The sequence below is a fragment of the Octopus sinensis genome, linkage group LG2 (assembly GCF_006345805.1).
Source record: "Octopus sinensis linkage group LG2, ASM634580v1, whole genome shotgun sequence".
NCBI lineage: Eukaryota > Metazoa > Mollusca > Cephalopoda > Octopoda > Octopodidae > Octopus > Octopus sinensis.
The window spans coordinates 47944631-47955124 of NC_042998.1; positions in this window are offsets into that span (position 1 = coordinate 47944631).

Sequence of the window (10494 nt, forward strand, 5' to 3'; positions counted from 1 at the left end):
ATGAAAGAAGTTTTTCATTCGAAATTTCCAAAATGGAAGATAATTTAGTATTATACGTGTGTGTTTGTGAGAGAGAGAGTATGCGTGATATATATATATATATATATATGAGAGAGAGAGATTAAACATTTGTGTGTGTGTATTCTATGATAGTATTCACATTTCTGTACAGATAAATGTTTAGATATGTATAAGGATCTTCGTTAAAAAATCGTTTGAATGTTGTTTTACATATTTCAGACGATAAAAACAAAAGTTTTATTAAAAGCCCAAGCGGCCCCACGGTGTGTGCTAGATTTTTGTATCATGAAACAACTTAGCGAATGTTGAAAATCATTGTTCCTGTTGGTTAGTTAGTCTCTGACCAGCACTGACCGGACTAGGATCAAAAGCGTTACAATCGTGGCCATACCATCATTTTAGGCATGCTTCTTACTAAAGTGTGTCCCCGCCACGTTGACTTTGTTTCCTCATGACTTTCAGAGAAATGGATATTTTTTAATGAAGTTTTCTACAAATACGCTTCAGATGGTGTAGATTTCAATTATATCATAATTTGTTCTGAAAGAAAAAAAAAACCATTCCGGGAGGTAGGGAGAGGAGTCTGGTAAATTCACGCGTGTCGTCTTTGTTTCCTCATAACTTTCACAAAAATGGGTATTTTTCTATGACATTTACTACGAATACGTTCCAGTGTAGATTATGATCATATCGGAATTTGATGTAAAAAAAAAAATGGTGAGTACACACACATACAGACTGACACATATCACAATTTTATCAAAATTTCAAGTTTCACTCTGTTGATGTATGTAATGTATAGCAGTATGTATGTGCGTGAACCCACCAACTGTTTTTTCTTTCTTTTTTTTTTCCATATTAAATTAGAATCGTATTCTTAACACTCTGAAATGTATCAGAAAAAAATTTCATTAAAAAAACCCCCACATTTTGCTGAAAGTTATGAGGAAACAAAGTTTACTCGTGTGAATTTTCTAAAACTCCTCTTCCCACACTCGGAATTTTTTTTTTTTTTTTTTTTTTTTTCACAACAAATTCCTACATAATAGGAATCTAGACCATCTGAAGTTTATTTGCTGGAAATTTCATTAAAAAACATACATTTTTCTGAAAGTTATCAGGAAACGAAATCCGGTGATGGTGCGCATATGTAGGTATACCTCTTTTTAGGTGTATCTAAGACTAAAGTGATTCAATTCATGTTTTCCATTTCTAAATATGATTTTAGTGTGAGTTGAAGATTTGGCTACAATTTCTAGCAGATCTAGTGACCACATGAGACGCACTTACGGCGTTGTTATTGTTTTGTGTGTGCGTGCGTGTGTGTGTGTGAAACCGCATAATATATATAGAGGTAGACTGACAAAATGGTACATAGAAAGCTAAGTATGTATATATATATATATATATATATATATATATATGTATGTATGTATGTATGTATGTATATATATATATATACATATGGTGGTAGATATAGATAGATGGACGGTTAGTCGAATTTTGTATGTATGTATGTATGCATATATATATTATATATATATATATATACACGCATATACATGCACATATATATGTATGCATATATATATATATATTATATATATATATATATATGTATGCATATATATATATGTATTATATATATATGCATATATATATATGTATATATATATATATATATATATATTGTATATATATATATATGTATATATATATATGTATATATATATATGTATATTATATATATATATATATATGTATATATGTATATATGTATATACACACACACACACATGAATGTATATATGTATATACACACACACACACATGAATGTATATCCATACACACCGAGTGTGTATGTGTGTGTATTCGCGCGCGTATTTATGTAGCTAGGAAGAGAAGCACGGGAAAAAATAAGACTAGCAATGGGAATATTGAAGAAATATTGTGAGAAAAAATATAAAAGGAGATGAAAAGGAACTAAGTGAAAGGTAAGATAGGGGATAGAGTGATACGAAATAAGGGACAGAAGAAAAGGAACAGATTCGTTCATAAGAGAAAATAAGAAAGAGGTTGTGGGAGGAAAACACAGAAATATATCAACAAGAAGTGTTTGAAAAAAGAAATGGTACGCAGAAAGGTATGTATAGAGATGGGAAAGAGAGAGAGAGAGAGAGAGAGAGAGGGGGGGGGGATAAAGAGAGGGAGAATGAGAAGGGGTGAAAGAAGCAAAATGAAAACAGAAAAAAAAAGGGAGTATATATATAATATATATATATATATAATATGTGTGTAAAAGAAGCCCAGCTAAGTAACACACAAAATATATATTTTTAAAAAAAATAGAAGAGAAAAATAATAAGAATGAAAAATAAAAATTAAAAAAAACTAGGATGGCATTTCCTGTAGGCAGGCAAAATTTGAACTTTCCCATGGTTAAATGTTAGAGCATCGAACGAAAAAAGAAAGGAGAGCAAAGCCAGTCTCTCGCTCTCGCTCTCTCTCTTTGCTTCTCTGTGTCTCTCTCTGTCTGTCTGTCTCTCATGTAACACAAACACACGCACGCACAAAGATAAAGTCACTTATAAACATATACTGAGCATTGCGTATGCACACACACACACACACACTCACACGCACGCACGCACACATACATACACATACGCACACGCATACATACACGCATATACAGATATACGTTTAGACGTACGTAGACGTATGTACACATTCGCAACCACTATGACAGCTATCCAACACAGTGTGATGCTACTAGTTGAGTTTGCGTGAGGAGGAGGAAGAGGAGGGCGAAGAGGAGCAGCAAGAGGAGGAATGTGCAGTCGAGGAGAGTGGTGGTGGTGGTGGTGGTATTGGGAGAATGTCTGTGAATGTTTGTGTATGTCGTTGTGTACACGTGTTTCACAGAGCATGTATGCGTGTATGCGTGTGTGTGTGTGTGTGCGTGTGTAAAAATATAAATGCGTCTATGTGTGGTCCACGTACGCGTGCGCGCGCGAGTCTCTGTGTATGTCGTCCTAGTCTCAGACCAAATTGGTGACGACGATGGCAGAGATGGAAGCAATGAGAGGTGGTGGTGGTGGGGTTGGAATGTTATGGCGGCTTGGAGGAGGAAAGGTGAAGAGAGGGTAAGAGAATGAGAGAGAGAGGGGGGGGAAGAAGCAACAGAAAGCGAAAGAGTGTCTTTTATGTGCCAGAGAGTAACAGAGAGTAAATGAGTTGTGGTGAGAAAAAAGACGGAAAGGAAATGAGAATAAGAAAGGTTAAAAATCCAGACGACACTAAAATTACGTGCACGTAAGAGAGAGGTAGTGGACGAGGGAGGGTAAGAGAAAGGAAGAAGTTGCCGTGTATTGGGGAGAGTAGTAACAATACATTGAAACAGAAGAGGGAGGAAAATCAGACGACACAAAAAAGATACACACACATATATATATATATATATTATATGTATATACATGTTAAAAGAGAGTCTGAAGAGAGAAATGTAGAAAGAGTGGAACGAGACTAGAGATTGCGGGAAGGAAAAGGAAAAAGAAATGTTGAAAACTAGATGTAAAATGGGCGAAAATTGTTAAAGAAAATTAAGAGGAATGGAGGATCTTGTTAAATCTTTTTCCAACCATTTGAAGTATTTCAAATTTCCTGCACTGATGTAGCTTCGCATGCTGATGACTAAAATAGCATTCATTTCTTCATTTTTTTCACTCTTTTTTTCTTATCTTTTCTGGAAATTCATAATAATTTTTAGTTATCAGCATGTAAAAATTTACATGAAAGCTACATATTTCTGAAAATAATCAGGTGAAACTTTTTGAAATACTTGGAGTAGTTGGAAGAAATTCAACAAGATTCGGAATGGATTTGAAAACTTTTGAAAAATGTTAATATACGAATAAAATAAAATGAAGAATTATATATATATATATATATATATATATCAGCAAAATTAAGGTAAAATAAAAGATACAGTAAGAAAAAGTGAGAAAGCACAACATAGCTAGTTGTTTGTGTATGGGTGAACAAATATCATTTGGCAGTGTATATATATATACATCGTTTCTCTTGGTTCTCAGGAAACAAGGTACTTAGACTTCTTGTTTCCTTGGAGATTTATTGTCAGTATAGGTAAAGTTGTGGTAGTTACGCTGTTGTTGCAGTTGCAGTTATTATTTTAACCCTAGGTCGGCTTCTCTTTTAACAGTGCTTATATTATATTTTAATATTTAGGACATCGTTATGTAATCCGTACTGCTCTATTTTTAAGACAGGAAAGAGGTGATTTGGTGGGGGGGGGGGCAATTGGCTGTTGGCTCTTATAGCTGGAGTAACTACGATGAGTTGATGACACACATATATACATAGTTTTGAAGTAAATTTTACATGCTGACGACTAAAATTATGAATTTCTAGAAAAAAAAATGGTAAAAATGAATGCTATTTTGTCAACAGCAAGCGAAGCTACATCAGTGCATACATACACATGTATGTGTGAATGTGTATATATATATATATATATATATATATATATATACACATTCAGATACATACACATTCATATATGTATAAAAATGTGAACAGAATTTTTCCACTGAAATACAAATTCGGGGAGTAATTGATTTAGCAAATATCTGCATAGATTTTAAGCAATTTTAAACAATCAAGTTAGAAAATTCCATAGTGTTTAAACCCTAGATAACCCCGTTTAATCGTTGAGAAATAGTATCGCTTCACATACGACAGGTTCCAAACCGAATCACGTTCGTAGCTCCTCGTAGCTCCCGATAGATGTCTGTTTTACCCAGCAGGAATTTTGACGTGCGGACTTCTAATGGCGAAGAGCGCGCAGACTGAAGCTAGGAGCAATACATATATGCTATATAAATCATACATAATAAATTGTGTGTACGTCTCTGTAGTAGGTATACGTAGATCATATATCGTATTTAAATCATGTACGTTATATCTATGTGTATGTATATGTGTGTGTGTGTTTGTCTTCAGTCACATTGTTGAGCCCTAGGACTCATAAGGCCGGTTTTCCGGTTTCCATGTTATATAACTGACCAAAATCACAGCGTCCCCACCTTCCCGAATGTCACTCTTTGGTCAATAAATGTGTCTAATTCGATAAGGTCTAAATTAGGACTAAACAACAACACTTAATTACACCAGTCTTATAAAATGGAATGACAAAATACATAAAATTGTCTTAAGTCTTAAATACACCAATACAAATTACTATTGGGTTGTGTTTAATTATATGTCTGTTCATTCATGGCTGACTTAGAGCAAGACACAGCGATGCACACACACACACACACGTATTGTCAGTGGCAGATTAACAGGCCTATATTTTCTGTATCGACAAACGTTTGAAATTAGCCCAAATTATATAAGTGTTCAGTAGTACGAAAGTACCGATATTGTTGATTACAAGGTCTTGTTTACCAGCTGTTTAAGATGTAGTCGAAAAACCATAAGTGAGAATAATTCGGTAAATTATAGATTCTCAATATGAACATTTATTGTAGCTCCGCAAATACTTTATCAAGTATTTATTAAGTGCTTTATCAATAATATACGAATCAATCAACATCATCATCAATAATATTATTGATAAGATAAAATTTACAAGTAACTTTTACATAGATTTTTTTTTTTTTACCCTGTCAAATATAAATCGTCCTAAATCACCTAACCTGGTAACTTATGCACTCCTGAGCTATTCTATGTTCGCTAAAATATATTTCTTTACTACCCACAAGGGGCTAAACATAGAGGGGACAAACAGGGACAGACAAATGGATTAAGTCGATTACATCGACTTCAGTGCGTAACTGGTACTTAATTTATCGACCCCGATAGAATGAAAGGCAAAGTCGACCTCGGCGGAATTTGAACTCAGAACGTAACGACAGACGAAATACGGCTACGCATTTCGCCCGGCGTGCTAACGTTTCTGCTAGCTCGCCGCCTGAAAAACAGGAACTAAATAAACACTACAAACGAATTACATTCTATCCATACAAATCTTCTAGGCATGAGTGTGTGTGAGTGTAAAATATTGCTCTTGCCATCTCATTTGCTTCACCAATTTCCCTCACACATGTACACCTATACGCACATACACACTAGAATAATAAAACAAATCCCTACTCTTGCTTCTGCCAGCAAGGAGACACAGATACATTCATATACTTGCATCGACGCGCATGGGCTTTCCACCCTTATTAACTTCCCTCCCCGTAGTACAACATTCCTACATTGTTTTTAAACCGTCACTAGAATCTTTTCCGTCACAGACTACTTCCCTCGTTCACATTTCCCGCGTTTCTCTTTCTTCTGATGAAGGTCTCACACCCGAAAAGTCAAACCACTGTCTCTTTCCATTGAATATATATATGTATGTGTGTGTGTGTGTTTATATCTATCAATACGTATGAAATATATATAGACAGATATATGCACGCATACATATATATATATGTATATATCACATACACGCGCGCGCACGCGCACATATCAGAAGGCGATTGACGTATTTGAATTTGCTTCTCTTTGAGAAGAGAATATAACATTGAATATAGTGTTGATTACTTCAACTAAAATAAAAATGAAAGAGAGAATATTGATTTTCGAAAGTAGCTATGTACGTAACAGTTTTATAGCAGAACTAACTCTATTAGTTGAAAACTTAAATGTATGTGGTTGTTATTGGATACATGTAGTTTCAAAGTGTGTACACACACAATAGTAAAAAGTGGTACAAGAGGACGACGAAGGAACGAGCATACAGAAAACAAGTAAAGATAAACACAAACGACGTGTACACGTTCATTCTTCATCAATTATTGAGCGAAAATCATCACAATTTCGACACTTATTGATATATATATATATATATATATATATATATATATTATATATATATAATGTCGAAATGAGTATATATATAGCCGACAACTGATGAAGGTTCGTTCTTTATGTTACTTGTCCTGTCTTCCCTTTATTTCTCTCTTTGCATATTGAATTAATTTGTTTTCATGTTGTTTACTGTTGGTGACGTCCTGTACCCATATATGCATATATATACATATATATATATATATATTCAAACTCGCAGTCAATCTTCTCCTTCTGAAAGTTAAATTCTTTCTGAACTTTCAGTTTAATATTATATTGCTTCTATATATAACTTGACATAAAAACACATTTTTTTTAGTGTATATATATGAATATCCATACATATATGAGTATATCTCTCTCGCTCTTTCTCTCTATGTATGTATGTATGTTTGTACGTATGTATGTATGTATGTATGTAAATATCGTGGCATGACTGGCTTTCAAGATGCTAATATCGTGCCTTTTATTGGCCCCTCATTTAAGGCAGTGGGAAGTTTATTGAGAGGGATTTGATTTCTATGGAACCACAGATTCACCATCTCATAACCACCTCTGCTATGCGTGTATAGGTATTTATGTTACTGTTTGTTGTTGGTGGTGGTGGTGGGGAGAGTAAAAGAAAGATAATATTTCAAAGTATACTTGATTCACTCACTGGAGTGCGACCAAGCTTGTTTACCATCTTCAAGGTCTGGGTGGAACATCAGATCTGCAAAAGGCTAGGTTACGAGGGACGTAGACAAACCAACATCTGTTGTCAAATGATGGGGGGGGGGGATGGCTTCTTTTAGTTTCCGTCCACAAAATCCACTCACAAACCTGTGGCTACAGTGGATGACATATCAGAGGGTGAGATTGAACCCTAGGCCAAAGGGTTGAGAAGCAAGCTTCTTAAACGAGACAGCCACGCCATCTAACAAATTTTTTTAAAGGTAATAATAATAATAATAATAATAATAATAATAATTTATTTTGCTACGAGCACAAGACCTGAAATTTGGGGGAGGGGACAAGTCAAGTACATCGACCCAGCACGCAACTGGTACTTATTTCATCGGACCCAAAAGGAGGAAAGGTAAAGTCGACCCCGGTGGAATTTGAACTAAGGACGTAGGAACGGACGAAACGCTGCTACGCATTTTGCCCGGCGTGCTAACAACTCTGCCAGCTCGCCGCCTTATATAGTAATGCTATAGGCACAAGGCCTGAAATTTGGTGGGGGTGGGTGTCAGTCATTAGATCGATCCCAGTACGCAAGTGGTACTTAATTTATCGACCCCTAAAAGGATGAAAGGCAAAGTCGACTTCGGCGGAATCTGAACTCAGAACGTAGCAACTAGCAAAATACCGCTAAGCATTTCGTCCAGCGTGCTTAACGATTCTGCCAGCTCGCCCGCCTTATATAATAAAAATAATAATAGTAATAATAATAATAATAATAATAATAATAATAATAATAATAATAATAATAATGAAACTGAAAAATAGAAGAAAAGAAAATGTACGTGGTGTTGGTGTTGCGAGTTCATATAAAATCTCTCAAGTTGGAAGACAAAAAACTTTTTAAGTGAAGTTTTCTAACCTGTTAAGGAACACCCCCACCCCCATAATATTTTTCTCAAAATGTGAAACAAAGCTGTAAGATAACATATAGATATGTACAAGGATATATTGGAAGACTGTGTGCCATACGCCTATGCATACAAGTTCATGTGTATAAATTGATATATTATATAATACTTTGACATTATATAATACGTGTGTGTGTGTGTGTGTGTGTGTGTGGTACACTCTATTTCATTATCTTTTACCAACCACAATGGTTCTGGGTTCAGTTCCACTGCATGGCACTTTGGGCAAGTGTCTTCTACTATAGCCTCGGGCCAACCAAAACCTTGTGAGTGATTTGGTATACGGAAACTTAAAGAAGCCCGTCGTATATATATATATATATATATATATATGTATATATATATATATATATATATATATATATATATTATATATATATATATATATTTCTGTATATGTGCGTGTGTCTGTCTGTCTTCTACCCCAACCATCGCTTGACAAGCGATGCTGGTGTGTTTACGTTCCCGCAACTTAGCAGGTTCGGCAAAACAGAACGAGAGAATAAAGTACTAGTCTTACAATGAATAAGTCCTGACGTCGATTTGTTCGACTAAAGGCTGCTCCAGCATGGCCGCAGTCAAATATATATATATATATATATACATATATATCATCTATTTTCTTCCTCTTTCCTCTCTCCTTCCTTGTAGTGCAGTAGAGAAATGTCATTGCCCTATACGTAATCCGAATCATTGATTTGGACGTTTGTTTCCAAACCACAGGTGCCCTTTTATTTCCAAACTTTCGGGGAAAAGGATATTTTTATAATAAAATTGTCTAAAAATAAACTTCGGTTCGTATGTGTGTGCGCGCCCATTAATTCATTGTCCACATTAAATTCTAATATAATTGTAATTTACACTATCAGAAAACTATTTCTAGAAATTTTCATTTGCAAAAAAAAAAAAAAAAAAGTTAGAAAGAAACAAAATCGACTTGTGTAACTTATCCGACATTCCTCTGCCCCGACTCAAAGAGAATTTTCTCATTAACTACCAATATCACCAGAATCTACCCCCATCTCCTTGTATATATGTGTGTGTATTGTGTGTGTGTGTGTGAGAGAGAGAGGGGTAGAGATAGAGAGTGTGTGCGTGCGTGTGTGTGTGCATGTGTGTATTTTTTTATTCTTCTACTTGCTTCAGTCATTTGATTGGGGACATGCTGGAGCATCGCCTTTTAGTCGAAGAAATCGATCCCTGGATTTATTCTTTGTATGCTTGTAACTTATTCTGTCGAACCGCTAAGTTGTGTATGTATGTATGTATGTATGTGTGTGTGTGTATATATATATATATATATACATATATATTAAGTATATATGTATGTATATATATGCATGTATATATATATATATGTATATATATAGGCATATCTATATATATATGCATATATATGTATATATATGTATATATATATAGGCATATCTATATATATATGCATATATATGTATATATATGTATGTATATATATATATGTATATATATAGGCATGCATATATATATGTATATATATATATATATACATATGTTTATACATATGTATATACATATATATATGTATATATATATGTATATAATATATTTGTATATATATATATACATACATATATATATATATATTTATATAATATATTTGTACATATATATATATATGTATATATATTATAATATATATATTATATGTATGTATATACAATATATAGACATATACATATATACGTATGTAGGTGTGTGTGTGTGTATAATATATATATATAGAGAGAGAGAGGGGGGAGGGAGGGTGTAAATAACATAATGAATACGTGAAGGTCCATTTCCTACTCTTTGTTTTTTTTTGGAGTTAACTTCACAATAATAAAAACGTTTTCATACATTTTCATTACATCTCAGCCAAAAATTATAAACATATAT